Source organism: Sinohyriopsis cumingii, chromosome 1, assembly GCF_028554795.1.
Source record: "Sinohyriopsis cumingii isolate HCF-2022 chromosome 1, ASM2855479v2, whole genome shotgun sequence".
NCBI classification, from domain to species: Eukaryota; Metazoa; Mollusca; class Bivalvia; order Unionida; family Unionidae; genus Sinohyriopsis; species Sinohyriopsis cumingii.
The window spans coordinates 128,361,799-128,386,038 of NC_142961.1; positions in this window are offsets into that span (position 1 = coordinate 128,361,799).

Sequence of the window (24,240 nt, forward strand, 5' to 3'; positions counted from 1 at the left end):
ACACAATGTCAACTTGGTGAAAGAGGAAACTTCTGAACGAATTGTAATGTGTAGATTAGTGACTCAACGATTTAAATTCGACACTGAAGTGAAACCATGTTTGTGCAAAGAGTACATTTCTTGTGTCAGACCAAAGAGGATTTAGTATGACCTATTCATGGATACTTTACAAGAGAACATTCGTGCTTTGCCTGTGGAGTTGAGAGAACGCATTTACCGAGAGCTGGTGAAAATACAAGTCAAACGTAAAGAACAATTGCATCCGTTACGTCACCAGATCTTTAACCACTGGTACCTGAATGGTATAAGAGAACTGATTCGTCAGAAATTGTTTCAGTGGTCAGACCTTGTTCAACACTTTGAGTTAGTGAATGATCGAAATGTTCATTATTTTGGTTACTTCGAGATTCACCTACAGCAATACATTGAGGAAGACAAGTTAAAGGATTATCAACATATTTTACGTGGAATCTACTTAGAGGAAGAGGAAACTTCTAAATGTACTCTGAAGTTTCGGTTACAGTATGCAAGATTTAGATTCCCTACTGGAGAACGAAGATCTCTGGCTAGAAAGTACGTGTATTGTTTCCGAAACAAAGAGACTATAAAAACAGGCTGCCATGCCACGACTTATGTCACATGTCATCCAACAGATTCCGTGGAAGGAACTCAATGACCATATTCAAACCGTGGATCATTACCATCGATTATTACAAGAACTGTATCCATTCAATTTGGGACGACAAGTGGTGTGTGTCTTAGTGACTTGTTTTTTGGGATTTCGTTTACCAGCCGATTCTTTGTGGACTCTTTACGATCAGTACTTACCACCTCCATGGCCTTAAATGGTCACGAAAAACTCCTTTTGCTCAAAGCCTTGCGGTTTCATCTGGATACTTCTCGACCTCAACAGGAAAAAAAGATTCGTCAACTTTTAGCTACCCAAGACGTGTATGACGATGTGTGTGTAGCTTGTGACTTACACCCTCATTGGACAGATGTTCGTGACTGGAAAAAGGGGGGTTTTGAGGCTTGGACCCAAGAAGTGGCCCAGTATGCACAAGAGTTGTTCAAGGAAAAAAGTTACTTTTCAACCTGTGTTAGTGACGGTGCCAGAAGAACCCGTCACCGAGAACAACCACTCGCTTCAGGACAGGACTGTCATGGACATTCCTGAAAGGTCATTCCTGGAGGACACTTGTGTGACAATACCTCATGTAGAGACTGTAAGAACATTACACACTGTCCCTAGGACATCTTGGTTAACCAAAACATGTTGTACAGACACTTGTTTATATTCCACTTTGATCACTTTGCTGTGTTTTATATTCCTGTACATCACTATTTGGGTTGTATGTATTTTTGTCTTTCGTGTTCATATTTGAAACATTCAATAAACGTGTTCTGAAAAAAGTATATAAACTCTTGTCTTGTTTGTTTTTCGTGTCACAAGTGACATTTCTCACACCATGGCTACCTCTGCTGTCTCTGCTCCCTCTTCCTCTACTGTCAAAGTCATCGACGAACACTTAGATCGTGCCAGTTGGGAGGCTTTGTATCTTCGCCATCCCTTTAACATGCTCATTGCTGGACCTAGCGGTTCAGGCAAAACCGAATTCGTCAAACGTTTGATCGAGCATAAACATCATTTGATCGATCGGCCCCCTCAACGGATCGTGTGGTGTTACAAAGAGTGGCAATCGGCGTACAGCCTTTTGCGAGAAAGTCAAGGCGATTCCATCGTGTTTGTGGAAGGCATTCCTAAAGAAGACGACGGCATCGTCTCTGACTCCCGTCTAACCCATTTGGTCATTTTCGACGACATGTTAGGAGAAGACGAAGAAGAAATTAAATTGTGGTTCACGCGCAAAGGGCATCACCGTAATGCCAGTGTCGTTTACATCACCCAAAATTTGTTTCAACAAAGTAAAGCCCATCGTACCATCAGTCTCAATGCGCATTACGTGGTCTTGTTTAAAAGCCCTCGAGATAAATCGCAAGTGCAAGTCTTAGCCAAACAGTTAGGAACGCCTTGGCTTACTCAGGCGTACGACGATGCCACTCAAACGCCACACGCCTATTTACTCGTCGATTTGAAACCTACGACTCCTGAGGATTTGCGATTTCGTACCCACTTGTTTCACCACTGGTGCCAAGACGGAGGGCCTGTCCTGTACACGTCTCCGTCCTCGACTTCATTTCACTCCCCATCAAAAAATCTATAAAAACCTCAGACCCTTTTTCGTCTGTCTCACTCTCAGTGCGAACATGACGTCCCTTCAGTCGCATCTTCCCGTCAAATTGATTCGTGCCTTGTATGGCATCAGTCGAGAAAAAGATCCACAAACACGAGCTCGTGTCTTAGAAGCTAGTCTCAAAGAAGTCTTACGATGGTTCACGGTGACGGCACGTCAATTACTCCAAGGAATCATTCAGATTCCTCATCAAACCCAACGCTTTTTCGATCGAAACAAAGTCGCTTTGGTCCAACTGGCCGATCCCCGCATCGACACTCAAACCAAAAAACAAATCATTTTGAAACCTGGAGGGAGCGGTACTCTAGGAGGGGTCATCATTAGCTCACTCTTAAGATGGGATCCTAATGCCCCCAAAGTTATCCCCAAGACAAAAGTCCAACGAAGCCCCAAGAAGAAAAAGAAAAAGACCAGGTCCCCAAGAAGAATAACTTCTCCAGTGGCGCGACCCTCCTCTTACCAGACACCACCCCAGAAAAAGAAAAGAAGCCCCCAGAAAAAGAAACAGAGAAAAAGTCCCCAGAAAAAGAAAAGTCCACAGAAGAAAACTAGTCGCAAGAGAGGCACTTCGGCCAGGACGCAACCTTACACTCGCAAACCACGACCTGCCACAGCAGTGACTGCGTCTCCGGCATCCTCACGTTCATCCACTTCTCCGTTGATGACACCCAGAACTGAAGAGTACTTGGAGACGTTGATCACACCAAGAACATCTCCGTTGATGACCCCCAAAAGAACTTCCCCAGTGGCAAGACCCTCCAATTTAGTGGCAGTGGCTGCTGCTCACAAAGTACCTTCTCCCAAAATCAAAGTCCAAGAAAGATCGGGCATGTTACAAAGTTTACTGGATTTGTCCAAGCAAGAACTGGCTCGATTTAGTCCGTTACGTACCCCTGCACGACGTGTCATGCCTGTCCTCAAACTGATAAAACGTAAAGACAATCAGTGGCGACGCGTTCCAGTATAAAAAGAGCCTGTGACCAAGTCGGGGTATCAGTGAACTTGTAAAAGATGTCACCTCCAAGAAGCCACAAAAGAAAGAGACAAAGGCAGACGCGTCATCCGACAAAGCGCTTAGCCAAGCATCGACATTACCCTAAGAAAAGACACAGTCGTTCCAAGAAAAAGAGGCGTCAACAAAGGGGAGGATTCCTTGGCGATTTTGGGAAAAACATTGTCACCTTTATGACAAAGCGATAGTCCCAAAAAAAAAAAGATAAAAGGGTGTGCGTTAAGTCATCGACGTTAGTGTCTGTTCGGTGAATGTCCCGGAACCCACAAGCAAAAATGTCACCCTCCAGAAAACCCCAAGGAAAGAAAAGGAAAGGACTGCCACCACGTTTAGCTAAACATGGGGACCTGTTATCTGTCCTGTCCAAAGCTTCTCCACCCCTACGAAAAAAACTCATTCAAACGGCCTCCAAAGAGGTCATCGATACCGTCTGCGAATGTTGTTTGAACGTTTTGAAAGGCACGATCCCTTTGTCCAAACACCAGAAACAATGCTTAGGCAAACATCGTCACGTTCTTCGCCAAATGGTTCAAAAGAAAATTCCCATTCGTCAAAAAAAGAAGATGTTGGTTCAACGTGGAGGCATTTTGCCTCTCTTGTTAGGCCCCATACTGAAAGGAGTCTTGGGAACCATGTTGGGAGGACTGATGGGAGCAAAATAAAAAGGCCTTCGAAAGTCCCAAGATCTCAGAATTGACCCCTGACAACCCCATGGAAGGACGAAAACTAGCTTTAGTGCCTTACAAACGATGGATGGAATACCATCGGTGGCAAGAACAACGCACCCCGCATTTACCTCCCAATCCCAATTTGAGCGAGATGTCCCAGTTACAACACGAATTGCAGTCCTTGATGGATCGCCAAGATTTGTCCGAAACAGAAAAATCGCAAAAGTACGGTCAACTCTTGCAACGACTGCAACTCTTTCACCAGAAAGCTTTAGACGAAACAGCTTTACCCACTCTAAAAGATTTTAAGACCTTGATGAAAAGTCCAGCACCATCATCATCATTACCACCACTACCATCCCCAAGGGTCACCAGAGATGCTACCCCACAAAGACCTGAGGAAGAAGAGATGCGCGAAGTGTTTCAAACACCGTCAGCAGCTCCCATTTCGAGTAAGATTGCAGCATCCTTATTGACCCCGTCCCCCACACCCCAACGAGAAGAAATGAAAGCTTGGGTTAAAAAGATGATGTCCACGCCTCCTTCGACAGAAGTGAAAAAGAAAGAAGGGAAACCAGAAGCGAAAAAAGAAAAGAAGACCAAAGCCATTCCATTGCCACCACCACCACCACCACTACCTTCGACTTCTACTCCCGTAGCCCATCGGACACGTAAATCCGTTTCCAAACCACCCTTTCGACCCACCCAAAGTAGCATCACCGAAGAGTGGGTGAATTATTAAAACGCCAACACAAAATAAAAAATGGAAAAATTCTTAGCCAGCATTTACTACGATCCCTCGCATCCTGCAGGTTACGCAGGAGTTCAAAAATTGTATCGTGCTGCCAAAACTCGACTGAAAAGTCTCCGTTTACCTCAAGTGCAACGATGGTTACAAGAACAAGCTACCTACACTTTACACAAACCCATTCGACGCAAGTTTGCCAGAAGTCGCACCCGAGTGGAAGGCATCGATCATCAATGGCAAGCCGATTTAGCCGATGTCTCTCATTTGGCCAGCTACAATCGTGGCTACAAATATTTGTTTTGTGTCATCGACGTCTTTTCCAAATTTGCCTGGGTCGTGCCCTTGACTTCCAAATCGAGCAGCGAGTTAGTGCGAGCCCTGCAACGGGTGTTGAAACAAAGCGGTCGTCACCCTCTTCGATGGCAAACGGACAAAGGCACCGAATTTCTGAACCAAGCTTTCCAAAAAGAATTAAAGAAACGTGACATTCATTTTTTTACCACCGAGAATCCCGAAACCAAAGCCAGCATCGTGGAACGTTTTCAACGCACTTTGAAAGAACGCATGTGGAAATATTTTACGCATCACCACACTCTGAAGTACATCGACATCTTACCGCACCTGGTACAAGCGTACAACCAATCTTACCATCGAAGCATCGGACGTGCCCCGCAAGACGTGACTCCCGACAACGAAGTGCTGGTGTTTGAGCGCCTGTTCGGTACGTCCCCGACGAGGGCTGTCCCTAAGAAAAGTGGAGAGTTGACCGTAGTAGATTGGGTGCGCATTGGCAAAACCAAACGCACTTTCGACAAAGGTTACTTACCTAACTGGACGACCGAATTGTTTCGCGTCACTGGACGAGTACATGGCCGTCATCCTGCCGTCTATAAATTGGAAGACATGAACGGAGAAGTACTCAAAGGAACGTTTTATTTGCCCGAGTTACAACGTGTGACCAAAAAAGAAGACGACGTGTACGACATCGAAAGCATTCTCGAACGCAGAACCCGTAAAGTGGGCAAACGACGTGTCAAAGAAGTCAAAGTACGTTGGAAAGGATATCCACCCAGTTTCGATTCTTGGATCGACGTTTCGCAAGTCATCGACTATAAAAAGAAGAAGTGACCATCATGCCCTTTCACACAGCAGACGCAGCTACGTCGACCAGTCCTTCTTCCCCTAGTTCTTCTGTGCAAGATTTACAAAAACAACCCTTGTGGGTGTGGTGTGGAGAACGTGTGCCTAAAACGCAAATCGTCTTTTTCTGCCAAATCTTCGTGGTGTATTGTGTCATCGGGGCAGCCATCGCCAATTTGAGTTTGCAACAAGGAGACAAACAATTGTGGACCATTTTATTGAGTAGTTTCATCGGTTACCTGCTTCCCAATCCCTCCCTGAAATTCTCCTCAAACGGGAACGTTGTGTCCAGTGTCAGTGCCAGTCACCACTCCAGCAACCACAACCAGAACCCCATTTTGGGCGGAGACACGCCTCTGACGTCCACTAACCCCTCGGACAGCCACAGAACTCTGGAATTATGAGTCACCAAAACCAATTTTACTTAACTTTACCCAGTGACAGTTCCATGGAGGTGTTTCCCAACAACACGTTGTGCTGTTACACGGCCAAATTACCTCAAGCCATCCCCTTAGATCACGAAGCCCATTGGGAAGTGGCTTTAGTGGAAATGATTCACCCAACCCAAGTCCAAAATATCATTGCCCAGCAAAATTGGTTTAAGGTGGAAGTTCATGACAAACAATTGCAAGAGGAGTTGGATAAGACTAGTAGCACATATACCAATAAAACCTATGATGACAAACTTAAAACGTGGACCTACAACTTGTCCATTCTCCCAGGCTATTATTTCAGTGGTCATCATTTGGTCAGCGCCATAGCCTCCAGGTTTAATGGCGTGTTCCATAAAGCTTTGAGTAATGTCCAAAAAAGTGTCACCCTGGAATACCACAAAATAACTCGTCGCTTTCTGATGAAATTTTCTGAGGGGTCCAAAAAATTCATGTCTTTCTTATTTTGTCCTGAATTGTTTGACATATTGGGCGGTGACACGGAGATGAGGAAGATAGGAGAACAAAAAAAAAGCCCCGAATTAGCAGTCATTTCTGACAACGATATTTTTGCGAGGTATTTTCGTTTCCCGGTAGAACTGAACCAAGGACTGAATTTGATCTTTGTGTATTCCGATGTGGTGGAATACAATGTGGTGGGACACACCTCCGTGCCGTTACTGCGTGTCATTCCTTTCAAAGTGGATTCTGCCACAAACGCTGACGAGGAAGGTGGAAACACTTACCACGTCCACCGCGAATTTGTCCATCCTCACTATTTACCCGTCAGCAAGTCGTATTTGGACACGGTCAACATTACTATAAAAGGAGATTTGGGACAAAATATTCCATTCACCAAAGGAAAAGTCACGGTGAAACTCCATTTTCGAAAACGGTTCTCTCACGACTCGTAAGTCATGTATCCAGTGTACCGAGGGGTGGCTCGACAGCGAGGACACGGTTTAGGAGACATGTTAAAATCGGCCTTTCGTTCGGTGGCCCCGGTGTTGAAACCGATGGTGACACGAGGATTGCACGCCTTGAAAGATGCGGCACTGACACAAGGCAAAGAATTTCTCCAAAATGTCATCATCGACAAACAAAACCCTAAAGAAGCCTTCATGAGGGCTGGCAAAAATGTCTTGCTGCAAACGGGCAAAGACATTTTAGGCCGACGAGACACACCTATAAATGCCCTGCACGCTACCGAGTCAAGCATTCAGCAAGGACAAGGCAGAAAGAGACGACGAAGAAGAAAACACCCTTTCACCAGACTTCAAGCGAGAAAGGCCAAGAAAAGAAGAACCGTTCGAGACTTAGACGTTTTCGATTATTGAAACACAAAACAAAATGATGCACCGAGAGTCTTGCGCCTGTTCCAAGACGGAACTGGATCTGTTTGCCATGCCCCCCACCATGATGACCATGCAAGAATCCCAATGGGTGGAATTTCATCCCGTCTCCTCATTGACCGATTCCGCTCCCATCGAGTTTGAAATCAAAGGACAGCCCGAAGATTACATCGATCTGAATAGCAGTTACTTGTACTTGAAAGTCCAAGTTCTAAAAAAAGATGATAAAGGAGTAGAAGACGATGATAATATAGCTCCCGTCAACAATTTCATGCATTCCTTGTTCAGCTCAGTGGATTTGTACTTGAATAACAAACTGGTCAGCAGCAGCATTGATACATACCCTTACCGTGCCTACCTGGAAAATCTCTTGACGTACGGAACAGATGCCAAGACAAGTCATCTCAATGCCTGTGTGCTGTGGGTAGATGACACACCAGACAAGTTCGACGAAATAGATCCAAGCAATTCCGGCTTTGAGGCAAGAGAAAGCAAAATCTTAGACAAGAAAAGTTTAGAACTGATGGATCGTTTGCATTTGGACATGTGGTTGCAAGAGAAATATTTGCTGAACGGGGTCAATGTCCGCTTGAGACTGAATCGCAGCAGTGCCACTTTCCATTTGCAGGCTGCTAATCTTGATAAGGCTCCTAAAAGCATAATCCAAGAAGCCAAACTCTACGTACGGCGCGTAGAAGTGTTACCCAAAGTGGGTAACGACATCAGTCAGACGTTGAGCAGAACGACCGCCAAGTATCCCATAGGACGTGTGGAAGTGAAAACGTTCACCATTCCTGCTGGACAGCATTCCATGATCGAAGATCATCTGTTTCAAGGACAGTTACCCAAGCGTTTAATCCTTGGTATGGTCTCGAATTCAGCCTTCAACGGAGCCATCAAAGAAAATCCTTTCAACTTTCAACACTTCAACGTGAAGAAAATCGAAGTCAGTCGCGATGGCAAGACCTTGTGTACCCGACCTTTCGAACCTGACTTTGCCAACAAAAATTACTTGAGATCGTACTTGTCCCTGTACGAAGCCACCGGCCAGTTAGGAACCAACACCAGTCACGGCATTGAGTACGACGATTATGACGGAGGCTATGCTTTGTGGGCTTTCGATTTCACTCCAGACCAAGGCAGCGACGAGGGACATTTCCACCCTATAAAATCTGGCCAGATTCGTGTGGAACTTCAGTTTGCAAATCCTCTGCCAGCAACAGTGAACGTCATCCTGTATGCCGAATTCGATAATACGATAGAAATCAACAGTTTGAGAGAAGTCATTCTAGATTATTAGAAGCTATGGAAGATTGTTATCCCTCTTTACCTAGTGAAGAAACTTTGGAGATGGAATGTAAGGAGACCGTGGAATGAGAAGAATCTCAAGACAAAGACGAAGAAGATATCATGATGAAGTCGAGATGGCCAGAACAAGAAGCCCATTTAGTCTCCTGTTTTGCCAAACACTTGGTCGACAAAATGACGGAATTGATCAAGAAAAATTGTTATGGATGTCAAAACGATCATCCCAGTCAAATTCAACACGATAAATGCCTGATGTTAAGTCAAGAAGAAAAATTGGACGAGTATCTGGACGAAGCTTGGAGTCTCATCTCGAACAAAGACGTGTTGCACCAGTGGTATAAAGACTTGCGTGAACATTCTTGTCCACCATTAACCACTCAAGAGATCCATCGTATCGAAACTCTCCTGAATCAGAGTGAGGAAACAGAACGAATAACCGTTTATTCGTCAGACATTTTCAAGCAAAAAGTCAGGATCGAATTGACGACTTATTATTACCTGTGAAGAAGAAGAAAAAAAACACAAAACAATGGATACCTGGGAACTTTATTACCTTTTGAACCACAGTTCGTATACGGCTTCTTGGAATCCTGTCGTCTGTGCTAAAGATGAACTCCCTCATCGCAAACCTAAAGACCATCAAGCTTACGTGATCAACACGGACGACAGTCATCTCCCAGGAACCCACTGGGTAGCCGTCTACTTTCCTCAAGAAGGATGTGTGGAATATTTCGATTCGTACGGATTGCCCCCTTTGGAAGACGATATCATCGACTTTATGAGAAGAAATGCTCAAACCACCCGATTCAATAACGTGAAATTACAAGGCACAGATTCCTTGGTGTGTGGACAGTACTGTGTGTATTTTCTGCATCATCGCAGCCTGGGCTATTCCTTAGAACATTTAGTGACTCATTTCGATCCTCGTTCTTCTGCTAGAAACGATGTGAAAGTAGATAGATGGTTTTGTGACCATTATGCTTATCTTTTGTCTCAAGCTAGGAAACGTAGTGTCCATCAATGGCCTAATGATTTCCAACAGTGGAAATCACAATTTCATTCACAACGTTGTCAGCCCTGTTCAAAGTAAATTGTAGATTGAGAAAAAAATGTTTGTGATTTAAAAAAAATTGTTTGATGTTATAGTGTTGGATTATTGTTAAAAATGTTGTTGTTTAGTGTTAAGTGATTTTTGAATAAAAAATGTTGTGTTTAGAAAAAAAATGCCTTTGTCTTTTGTTTAGCTATAAGAATGTTGGATTGATGCTCTTTCATTTCTTACTATCCCTCTCATGAACGTTGCGGCTCGAAAACCGTGTGGGGATGTTTTCCTTCACGTCCGCGCTTTAACTTTAAGAACCGGGTTGTTCCCAGTCTAGCCATCCATTGTCGACTCATCCTCCTAAGAAGATGTGCTCCAAACTAGCTAAGCTCAACGAAGCCTACGTGAATCTGCATAGGGTCAGACACAGTCTGATACCGAAACCAGAAGAAATAGAGAATGTGAGAATGTTAAAAATCACTGAAGACCTGATAGAAGAGCTCTTCAGAGAAGAAATGAACAGGGAGAAAGAAGTATGGACAGAGAAGTACAGACTTCAGAGACAGCAGCAACAGCAACAGCAGCAGCAACAACAGCAACAGCAGCAGCAACCTGAAGCTGACAGAGGCTTTGTCGATTGTCGTATCGACACCAAAGAATTCTTCTTCTCTTTCCGAAGAAGCAGACCTATCGCCAGAAAGTCTATCCTCAGAGGACATCGCATTCTTAGAAACTAAAAAAAGAATGCCATAGCAAAAAAAACAACAAAAAAACAGCCCTTTTCAGGGCTACCCAATACTCTAGAAAAGAAATAACGATCCATTTGCCAATGTGTGTAGGTAGAGTAGTGTGAAAATAAACACTAACTCTTTCTTAAAAAATGTGAGGGTATGAGTTTGTGTGTTTGTGTGATTGTGTTTGTAAGTGATAAAGTAGGTTGGTGTGGATAGTAGATTAAAATGATGTTTGTTTTTTGGGCTGTTTGAGGTGTATATTTTGGGTTAGATTGGATTGCTTTGCGTATGTGGATAGTCTATTGAAGTGATGGGTAGCATAAAAAAGTGAGCGAGTGTTTCTTTTAGGTCCGCGCGTTGTTGTTGTTTCTTGGTCATGATCTAGGTAAGATGAATTTTATGTTATTAGGGGGATGTTTTCCTTCACGTCCGCGCTTTCAGTATAAATTGAAACTCGTTCGGCAGTCCAGCTACCCTTGTTGATTGATCAACACCAAAAATGAACACGAGACTGGAGAAACTGTTGGAGCTTCATGTGCATCTGGAATATGCCAGGCGCATATTAAATGAACTGGCCGCGGAAGCCATTGTCGAGGAGGGAAGGATAAGAGAGGAGGAAAGAAGAAACAAAGAAGAAGAAGAAAGAAGATATAAAGAGGAAAGAAGAAACAAAGAAGAGGAGGAGGAAAAGGAGAGAAGAAATTTCAAAATCCCAGAGAGTGAAAATTGGGATTCTGAAGCGACATATCCTGCCTCTGCTCTCTCCCCCCAAAAGGTAAAAAGTAACTGGGGGATAAGATGTGTATGTGGCGCCAGGCCTGGAAGGTGCCACCATTAACCAGGTGTCCATGAAGTTCCAAACAAAACAGCCCTTTTCAGGGCTACCCAATACTCTAGAAAAGAAATAACTATTAATTTGCCAATGTGTGTAGGTAGAGTAGTGTGAAAATAAACACTAACTCTTTATTAATAGTGGAAGTGTATGTGTTTGTGTGTTTGTAAGAGCTCAGGTATGTTTGTGTGAATAGTAGATTATGGGTTTCTTAGCAAATGTGGAGAGTATAGTTAGGGTTATATTATATGAAATGAGAAAGTAGGGGGATGTTTTCCTTCACGTCGGCGCAATGTTGGGTCATGATCTAGGTAAGATCCATTTTACGTTTTAGGGGGATTTTTTCCTTCACGTTCGCGCTTTTCGTATAAGAACCCACAGTATTCGTCGTTCAAACCATTCTGCAAAGAATACAAAGAAGATGGCGTCAAACCAAATGGACAAATTACAAACCTTGCAAGACGTTTTAGACAACTTAGGAATAATGGAACAGATGCTATTAAGACTGGTTGAAGACCATTATTCCTATAGTCCCCATCGTGTGAAGATGGAAATTAATAACTTAAGGAAAGCAAAGGACAAGATTAGTGGTGTCATGAAAGAGATCAAGGAGGAGAAGGAGGATGAAGAGGAAAGAATAAGAATACGCCATTGGAACGAAAAAATTGAAAAAGAAGAAGAAAATGAAAAGAAGAAGAAAGAAGAGGAGGAAGAGAAGAAGAAAGAAGAGGAGGAGAAGAAAAAAAAGAAAGAGAAGAAGAGTGTAGGAGATAAAATAAGAACTTGGTGGAGGAAAAGAAGAAATTAGAAGAAGAAGAAAACCCAAAGGCCCTTTTCAGGGCCAGCCATATTTCTCGAAAAGAGATAGTATTTGAATTGCCTACCCTTTTTTTTAAAAAATTTTTTTTTAAAAAAATCCCATGTTAAATTCCCCTTGTCCGTAGATTGTCCCACGATTTATTCCCATGTTAATTCCCCTTGTCCGTAATCTGACCCACGATTTTTCGCCATGTTAAATTTCCATTGTCCGTAATCTGACCCAGGGGTCCCTGTAATGCTAATTCCCATTGTCCGTAATGTATCCCCTATTACTACTAGCATTTCACGACAAATAGAGGAAATTTTCATTTTTCTTACAGATGAAAGCTATAAAACACCCCGTCTAACACACAAAACGAGAGACTATATCTGGTTACTACCGCGGATGATTCGACCGTATCGACCGTATATGTTCTATCATCCTCAGCCAGTCCAAACATATTTCTTAGCTATTTGTGACCAGTGCGAAATTACATCATGTTTTAAATATAGAAACATTTGAAAATAAAGATTATAGCTTGGTATATCGATGCATCTGTGGGAGAATTCAAGCAGTTTAGCAATTCCAAAACTAAAATTGGGTCATTGCGACTTCATTTTCATGCTTTAATGACATTTTTTTCTTCAGCTGTGTGATTATTACACCCTTGTTATACTAAACTATATTTCATACTCACTCGTGAAATTTGGTATGTGAGTTGTTTATAGAGTTGTTATGACATATGGATATACCACAATCAAAATGTTTCAGTCTTGTCTAAAAAAGTTAATCAGTGTGACCCAAATTTAATATTTCAGGGATATAGCTTTTCAGCTATCTGTGCATTACACCTTGAATGCCATGGACCCTATTGCACCTGCACTCACACATTGTCATGAGCATTAGTAATACAGATGATAACTCCACCATGCCAAATATATATCACTGTTGACTAGTTTGCATGCTTTGGAAATTTTGTCTTTTTAGCTGTCTGGTGAATATGTTAGGCCCTATTGTATCTATAATACTCATGAAAATAAGCATATACATGCATTTCAGGGAGAGTCGCTCAACCACACAAAGGATAGGTCTTTGTAACTTCACACATGAGAGTATTTTGAACACTACATTTGCTTCACACTTGAAATAATTATCAATTGTAATTTAACATTTATGAAATTTGAAATATGGATATATCCCAGAGTGAGTAATGTAGTCATATCAAAACAGGTTACTATGACTTCAGTTTCAAGTGTGAATGATATTTGTATCTTCAGACGTTTGCTGACATTTGTCTTTTCAACCATCTGTTGCTAAACGCTTTGTGTCTACAGACATATTTCAAATGAGTAGTCTACTTTGTTTAGACTCTACAGTGTCTACCGGGATGACACCATGCTATCTTAATGCATCTTAATCTATACTAAGTAGAGCAGTATAAACCTTTCTTTTATGGCTTTAATGGGTGCAGCAAGGTGTGTATCGCATGATATTTTGCCATCATGATACCGATGTCACCCAGTACTCTGTACTATGTAATCTATATTGTTACATTTACTGTAAATATTTCCACAAACATTTAGATTCACAATGCACCCCTTAAAAATAGTATTTGGCAAAGTGATTGCCATAAAGTTTCATTGTTGTTTTACTTTTTGAACTTTTCCTGTGTAATTTTGTACATTTGGTTAATTTTTACCCCAGGATTATAATTCATGATCTATTCTTAATTTCGTCAGTTATTTATTTCAGATGTCTATGGTTTGAATTATTTCATCCAACTGTGTTAAAAAGAAGATTTTTATTTATATTATTTGGTCCTTACCAAAACACACCAACTAAAATAAGAGTATATGTTCACTTTCATTCATATATTTTTTCGTTCACATAAGCTCATACATTTTTCTAAGAATATCACATATGTAGCTACATGACTGTCAAAGACTTTGTTTGAATCCTTTCTCTCATTTTCAACCAAATTAATGTTCAGTTAGCAATCATAAAGGTGATTATTTACTTCTTTATTTCGCATAAACAATATCTAATACAAATGTTACTTCTTTCCAAAAAATATTTAGCTTGCAAAATCTTGCAAATAAGCTGATGTTTCAAGGATTTTTTCTATCGAAACTATTTTTATAGTAAGTTTTCAAAAAAACATATATGGAAGTGTTGATATTTGACTTCTAAATTGTTTTGCAAAATAATGTGTTTCCTATTAGTCTTTCATTCTAGCTTGAACAAAATAATGCCTATTAACCATGCAAAAATATACAGGATCTCCCCAACATACCTATTTTTTAGCAATAATTACTTAGTACATCTTGAGTTCTAGAACACTTGCTTACAAAAACATTGGAAAACCAGCCTTCTTTTATAAATCAAAACCATTTAAAATCTTACTTCTTGATTGGAGATCACATAAAATCGACTTCTATGATGTACACCATGTAAAACAAAAACCAGTCTTAATACATTCAAGGAAGGTTAACTAAGGGTACCTGTCGGTAAGCCAAAAGCATCAAAATTTTCCCTAATATCAAGTGAATGACAATGAAGCAGTCTAACATGACACATCATATTGATTACATATACATAACTGATTCCCCCCTGCAAATGAATATATTCGTTTTTAAAACCAATCATATTAAATTAAATATTAATGTTAGAAACTACCATATTAACCAAAGTGGGTTTATATTGTTTTTTATTACGTTGCTTGGATGTTATATATAATTAGAATATAAAATGAGGAAATAAAACTATTTTAAGTTCTCACTTGGAAAAAATGTGATTTTCTACAATAATTGTTTATGATGTGTAAAGTTAATTAATCTGTCTTTCACTCTCTTCTTCTCTATTTGTCTCTGCTTTTTGTCTTTCCCCCCCCCCCCCCATGTCTCTCTCTCTTCATATCTGTTGATCTTCCTCTTTCTTTTATCATTTTCATCCCCTCTCTTTTCCACCATGTCAACCTCTCTTCCTTTTGGTCATCTACTCTGTCATCCTCTCCATATACCTCTATATCCTCCTCTGTCTTTCGTCCTCTCTGTCTTTCTTTACCCCTCTCTTCTTCTCATTTTATTCCCTGCAGAGATTGCAACTTTTCTCTCTCCTTCTTAGTCTTTGTGCATCTCTCTTGAAATATTGTCTCTTTATTATTATATCTCTCTTCTTCTTTTTTCCCCTCTCTCTCTCTCCTGTCTCTTTCTCTTTTCTTCCTGTCTTCTTCTTTTTCTTTCTTTGTCTTCTTCCTTGTGTTCAACTCACTTCCTGTTTTGATCTCTCTCACAGCCTTCCTCTCTTTTCCTATATTTGTCTTTCTCTGTCATTTCCTCTGTCTCTCTTCCTCTCCTCTCCTCTGTCATCCTCTCTGCAAATTATATGAGGTGATGATAATTGTATGTTTTTGAGCTATAAGCCTTGCAGCTTCATTAAGTGAAGATAGCTACACAATTTGCAGAAATGACAATTTCAGGCATACGCGGTCTATAATCCTTACATTAGAAGGCATTTAAAGTAAAATATTAAGTACTACTTATACATATGTTATAACTAAATCCTACGCATTTTAACCAGAAGTGATCGAAACGATACAAATAAATTCAGAATAACTAAGCTATGATTTAATTAAACTGTAACAGAAAATTTATACATTTTATTCATGTTTGAATAGTTATCATGACATAACACATTTACAATGTATTGTATCGATTTACAGCATGTAAATCGATAACATACATTGTAAATTTGCTTCTTCATTAGCCGTTAGCGTAGTTACATGCATTCTTACAGCTATCATAAACTATTTTATACACAAGTTGAACACTCGAGAAATACTTGAAATTTGATTGGTAAGGAACTTGAATATTAAATTGATGAAAGACTGGCCGACTGATGCATTTATGTACATGTTAGGCCCTGAGCTAGTGCATATAGAATCCCTTATATAACATATGCAATGAGCAAACACGTTGAATAACATTATAGTCTGTATTAACATAACTGAATGCGAATATGAATACTTGAAAGCAAATATAATATTAGTAATTGTACTGCAATTGTTTCTTCTAAAAACTGCATTCCGACAATTGCATTTTAAGTGAAAAGGTGGTTCTTTTTAATAGAATGCAATAGTCAGATGGTTTCAGCAGTCTGTTGAGAGGATGTTATCATAATATCTAAGGGCCATGCGTGGTCAAATAGTGTAAGGCGCTCACCTCAGTAGAATTACTCACAGATCTCACGTATGTTCGTGTGAGTTACAGTCTCGGATCGACCAACGCTGGCACGTGAGAACGTTTGCCAGTAGCCTCAAGTGGGTCGGAGGTTCTTCTCTGAGTCCTCTCAGGTTTTACCTCCGCCAAATATACTTGTCGCCATGTATATCGTATTATAGGCTGCAAAATTGACGTTTAAACACACAAAGCGAAAGTCAAAGCCACATATCTAAATATTCGACACTCATAATTACCACCAGCAAAAAAAAAAAAAAAACGGAATCATTGCAAAGATGTGGTTTGTCACATGTGTACTTAAACATGCTGATTTAACTAGCGTCACACTTGTTAGCTCGAAGCATCAATAAATAATCTGTAAAGATTGTAACTAATCAGATTCCCTGACAAGAAGCACTTGGTATCCATTGAAGCCAGAACGTGATGGAAAAGATCAAAATTTAGGGAACAAATAAAAATAATCATCTTAGCAAACAGTAATAATCCATTATATAGACTTCGTAAAGGGCAAATTAATACACATTTCCTTCAAGCCGTCGATTTCTCTAAGAATTAGATACAACCATTGTCATGAGACGGCAGTAGCAATACTGTTGCAAAGTAAACATTAACAATTGGTATTCAACACATATGTATGCACTTAAAATGACGTAATGTATATTGATTCAAAATATGTATAGTCAAAAATAGTATATGATCAACTTACCTCAAACTGTCAAGAATTTGCTATACACTAAATAACAATTTCGTGTTCACTCTGTTCTGATTTACGCCTTGCAATGCAATTTACCTTAACAAAAACGTAACTTCCTTGTAGATACGGTCCTACGACACTATAATAAATAATAAATGTTTATCATAAAGTTACACGCACTATTGGAATGCTTTAACCCACATGTGGTGATAATATGTGTGCTTAAATGAATCTTGATATTGGGCGAGATCATTCTGTAATTGACATATGTGGAGACTCCGTTAATCTTATTTTTACTTGGGCTGTGTACATTTGGTTTGGGATGTCTATTCTCTATAATGATGGCTCAAAGTTAACGACATGGTGGCACGAATTTAAAAGTCACATGAATTATAAAAGTCATATTAAGGTAAAAACATATATATTGTTTAAAATAACAAAATAATATGGTGGTAATACCCTTTTGTCTAGAAAAACTTCCTCTCAATATAATGACAGGCAGACAAAATATTGATAGAGCACTTATGGTGTACGTCTGATGATGGTCAGTTTGAACATATATGCAATTTTCTGTATTAAATGCAAACAATATTCAGAATTAAGAGTTATATTGCAAAGTAATGTTTCAATGTCCTATCGTAAGAAATATTTTGCAATTTACTTTTTAGTAAATCTGATGCTGCAACCAGATAAAACATCGCTGTTTGTGTATTTTACTTCCAAGTCAAGGAAAACTGTTTAACAATTTCTATAGTTAGGTACATTCCGAAATAGATACTTGATTAGATAACATTATTCAGATATAAAATTATAAATGTTTGTTCAGGGAAGTCTCGAGAGTGTAGCGAGGAGTAAATGTAATATTCATATATAACTTCTGTGTCCTCAAGTATCGTCCTGCAGGTCAAGTATACAATAAGTGTCGTCTGTATCATAATTCACGATTTGTAAAATATCAAGTTATATAACACACTATAAATATTTATATTCAAGTGGATTTTTCCATACCTGTTTTCGATTAACCCTTAGATGGTGATATGATATATACTAAAACTTCTAAAGGTATAGAATGCCATACTTTTCACCAAATAGTTGCATGACAAACTGCTACCGCAAACTTCCGCATACACTTTTTCAAGAACAGTATGGTTCAAATCACGTTGTCATATGATACAATTCTCTGCTTGTAAAATATGTAACAGAAAAAGCGAAAACGATCATTTATTCTAAATGTCAAAGAAAAATTCAGTTCCCAGGTATACATGGTCACCATTTAGAAAAGAACTTGCAATATTGTGAATTAACTCCCAAGCAGTGTTGAAACATATATCATACGTCCAAAATATATAGTCTTAGGAATTAATTCCAGTGGCGTTCGGAACAGAGTCCAATCTCGTAAATGCTAATGCACCAGTAGCTTCGAACGTGCTAGTGTGCCAACATTCTTCATGTATCACAGTGATATAATCCGAAATGCCCTTGAATGAATTCTCAATAATTCAAAAATAGAAATTTAGTCCTAAAATTAATGAATACTACGTACTTCCAATTCACTATTGGAAACAACAAATTAAACCTCCCAACTTATTACTGAACACAGCTAAATCTGATTCCACTACTGATGTTAAGATGTGGAGTGAGTGGTTCTATTCATCAATACCTTTATATTAAAAATTAAAACACAATAATAAGTCCAATAGGATGGTCAAAAGTTCATTTCCAAAACTTTCTAAGTTCTCATCAAGTTCTGGACTCGAACTAAATAGTTAGAAAAGTGTATGCAAAACATCAGATTGACATGCTGTTTCCCATGGATAATTCATATGCTCCCAGCAAGAAGCAAGATTGTGTCGCATAATCGTAAGTACCTTTTTAGTTAATTATAAATTAAGTTGTGCTTAGGCCAGTTTTAGATCGATTATTCGCATGTTCAGAGGCTATAAAATAGCATATATAGGAACTTCTCGGTGTTTTCATGCTATAAGGTATAGCAAGCGCTAGGCCAACTATTCTTTCTTCGCATTTCCCGCCAATATATTAGAGCGCCTAAATTTATAACCAGTTAAACATTTGCTACGGCTGTTATTAATGAATCTTACGTTACATTATATAAACCTGGGTATAAACCTTGAGGAGGATATGCTAGCGGCAATTGACGCATTCAACCTATTTCCTCGTTAAAGAAGATGTGTTTTGGATTTCATAGTTGATAATTTTAGGTAAAAGTCACAAGTTTATACAGCTGCTATGAATATAGCTTGCAACCATCTAGAATTATTTCTCTTGGAATATTTACAAAATATATTTTTACGTCTATTACTTATTCCAAGAAGGTCGAGTTTATTCTCTAAATTAACCCATGACGATATAATATAAAAGCCTTGTACAGAGGAATCGATTATACTATTATAGATGAACCCTATTATTTAAAGTGAGCCATTAGCCTTCGAACCAGATTATCCCTACGAGGAGACATTACATAAAGCAATGCTTTCCTTTCTTTTCATTTATTTTGCTTGTGTTTGTTTCGTTTCTTTCTACTATTATATAAATTGCCTCTTTGGCTTGAAATGTTTTGATGTCGTTGATGGCACAGCTCTCTCTAAGTTCTCAGTTATCAATGATTTGCCATTCTTTCTGTATACGCTTTTGATTAGATAAAACTTGGATGCCAACAGGCTATTTATCTCAACTTGTGTGTATGAATGGATTATATCACATTGTCTTCAGCTTGATTTTGAATATATGCATATCAATTATACCGATATGCACTAATTTTGCATCCAGATGAGTTTCCATATATCGTTTGCAACACATACATACAAGCATACATACATACATACATACATACATACACACACATACGTACATACGAACATACATACATACATACATACATACATACATACTGTGACATATATAGATACATAAGCGATAGGATGCTTAAACATAATTTATTCTCATAGAGAGAAATTAGGTTAAGACTAAAATTTATAAAATCTTAGATATTGGTTTTCCTCTAGGATTCATATATACAATTTAGAAAAACATCCACAATAAACCATGATAGTTGCAAATTATGACAACATTGCCTAATGAGATCCAGAATATGTATTAACGGCACGAGTATTTTCCCCAGTGCAAGGTATAGATCGTATTTCGTTTCATCAAATAAAATTTGTATATTGCTAAACACTTAGCAAATGTCCCTGGCGATATTTCAGTTTGAGTACCGTATAGGTAATTAGTATTGAATTAGAGAAAGAAAACAACCTAATTCCACCCCTAAATTATAATAATGAAGACAGAGGCCTAATTTACTCTCTGCACAAGACCGCGTATGCGCCATATTCTAAGCATGGCAATACTGATAATTGAAGGTATTGTACAATAAAAAGAAAAGGACTAAAGGTAAAGAAGACGATCATATTTCATCGCATAAGAACAGAGGAGCAAAGGAAGATACAGATAATCTCTGCGACCAATTTGCAGCCATTGCTAAGGAAATTGATGTATATCATTTGCTATAGTGAACACTTGTTAGATCATGATTGTTTGTCCTTTGTTGCTATTATTTCTTAACATAAAATAAATCAAGCTTTGATCGTGAGTTTTCATCAACTCATACGCACGATGTGTTGTATATATAATTGTCTCAGTGGCTAATGCGGATGTTCTGAAATAATTAGTTATTCAGTTAAAACAACAGGAGACAGAGTAGCTGCAAGAATGTTTATGAAGTGAAAAAGTGTAAATGAGAGTAACTGTACTATTTACAGATGACTCTTTTGTCTTCTAGTCTCCTTGTGTAAGTCGAGCATCCAGTCAAACAACTAACAAAACGTTTCTACTTCCTGAAGTTGGATTTTTCACTACGCATATTGGTTTCACTGTCTTATCGCTGTACAATGCATAACGCAGCCTCCGGAGGCAAATCGTCATGGCACATTTTAGCAAACAAAATAAAAGTTCACAGAACATTATTCCTGATAAATGTATTGATTTGAAGGGTAAATCCAAACCGAATTAATTTTTTTAAACGGCAAAAAATAGATAGATAGATAGATAGATAGATAGAGAGATAGATAAATAGATAGATGGATTTGTATATATACTTTTTCGCACAAGAAAAAGAGATTTGTTGTAAATGATGAATTACACATGTTCCCTGCATTTTCTCATTGTTGGCAAGAACATTTGATGTAGAAGCTAGCCAATAAATATCCTTGCAGGTAAAATGTATACATTGCCGTCAAGATCACACCTCCAGCCATAATGCACAACAAGAGGTCACATAGCTGCACACGGTATTGAATACTTAATGGAAGCAGCAGTATCATGCGGGGATTATACATGACAGCTTTTTAAAGCATCTATTGAAATTCATAACCATGCGTAAACCTGTATGGCGACGAGACACAGGTTATAAGCTGCCCTTATTAGCCTTTGTAATTTTATATATAAGAACATAAATGCTTGAATACATCATTAACAACATAACTTTATTAAGAGTACTATCGTGACATTTTCATTATTAGCAATGTGATTGTAAATATACACAACGCGTTCGCATATATAAACAATCATTTTCGCGATTATTCACAATAGTTTTTCAAACATTCAATATCTCTCTCTCTCTCTCTCTCTCTCTCTCTCTCTCTCTCTCTCTCTCTCTGTATATATATATATATATATATATATATATATATATATATATATATATATATATATATATAAATTTGATAATATTCGCAATATGGTTACTATTATTCTCAGTAGTGTTGCCAGCATTCGCACCATCTCTAAACTACGCGCACTATTGTTTAGATACAAGCAATACTTTATCTGAAATTATCGATGCCTGTTTAATCATTTTGCGATTATTGTCAACTTATTTTGGCAAAGTGGTACGTATATATGTAGCTAGGTAGGTAGGTGGCTATGTAGGCAGGTAGCTAGGCAAGCACTTCTTTCTTTTTTATGCATGATATAAGGATATGTCGTCTCTTTTTGTATCTGCATGCAAGTCTGTCAGACTTGTATTAATGCGCGAGTGTATATGTGTATTTTTTGCGTGCTTATATGTATGTAGGTGTGAGTGTGTATGCATTTAGGTAGGTCAGTAGTCATCGTCCATCATTAACTTTGAGCATACAAAGTACGATGGGGCCCAGAGTGGCTGAGTGGTCTAAAGTACTCATCGTCACGGATCACTGCCGTCTCAACTATGTCTGCGTGAGTTCGAGTCCCGGGTTCGGCCAATGTGGGTGCGTGAGAAAGCTTGCGAGTAGTTTCTCGTGGGTTGGTCTTTCATTCCGGGTTCTACCTCCACCATTGATACTGGCCGCCATATATACCCTATCATATGCTGAAAAATGGCGTTAAACACTACCACAACAACAACAACAAAGTACGAAAAGGTGAAAACTTTCGGTATTATTGCAGTGGTGTCATAGCAATATTAAACGGTATTGATGGAACGGAAACCTTTGATTCTACAATAATCGCAATTTGATCGTATTTTGAAGGCCGGTGTTACTTGAGCGATCTTTACATTTTTGCTACGAAATCCATATACCAACAATGAAAACGTCCGTTGGTACGATCTAGCATATCGTTTTAGTGTCAAAACGGTAACTGCAACGATGTTTGGATACCGTTGGAACGATAGCAGAAGCTTTTCCTTTTCCGTGCACCATAGCTCGCATTCCTCACATGATGATATTGGTGTAGGTGACGGTACAGTATAAAAAAATCTACAAACGTAAAGTTTGTGTGTGTTTGTGTGTGTGTGTGTGTGTGCGTGTGTGTGTTTATGTGTGATTTGGATTTTTAACGTAGCTTTAACAATTTTTCAGGCATACCGCTAGGATATCTGAACTGTGGTAGTTTATAGTGATGTCTAGCACTGCGACATCATGCCGAAGATCATGCCGATGATATATAGAATGATGTCCCACCTAGTCACATTATGTTGACACCAGGCTGACCAGTCCTAACAATAACCTCAATAACTTCTGAATCTTTGATTGCCTAGCGAGGCAGCTGTTAGTACCATTTTAATAAGCTTTCAGTACGACTATGCCTGGGTAGGAACCCACGACCTCCTGCATCATAGGCTGACGCTCTAACCATTAGGCCACATTGGCGGTATGCAAAAGTAAAGTGATTAAAGTGCTTTAAGTTATATATTGAACACATATTGAAGACCTGAGTAATGCTTATGCCTCCACTTAATGGACGGTGTGTATATTTGATTAAAGAGATCGGTGGTTGTAATGGGTTTTACCTTGGCAAGATTATCGTTTGTCGGTACAAGCATAATATTTGAATAAATAAAACTCAGAGATTATTTTTACGTCACGTACACTTCCATTAAGTGTACGCGCAATAAAATCCATAGAAGGGTTAAAATAAGTAAATTTGATAGTTATGGAATATCACTGTACTAATACAATCAAATCTTGAAGATAATCTCATCGTTGAACGTTGTGTGTTTTAAGTGTTTATACATGAGGATGAATCTTGCAATGTGATTTATTAAAATGTGAAATTTAGAAGTGCAACGTTGGTATAGCGATGCAATGTTTGGTCCATTTATCAATTCAGGAACAGTTTATTATAATGCTACTTACTCATTGATTGATCACTGTTATTCTTCTCTAGAGAAGTTGTCCAATATTATAAGCTTGTTATTTTACTTCAGTGTCTGATTACAAATTTAAAATGAAATAAACCTGGACACTTTAAGGAAACACCAGGAAATGATATAAATATATGACACAATTAGTTTGGAAAGAAACTCACTGCTACTGTTCGCAGGCGACATCACCGCAGGTTTCTCGCTACTGTCAAAAATCCAGAATTGTATTTGTTTCACTACATAATCGCTACGCATTGTGCTTTGGTATGGACTATTGTTCGCTGGAAGTATTGCATGTAGTGGTTCCTGCATGTGTAGTTAATGGACAAAGGACTTTCCACAAA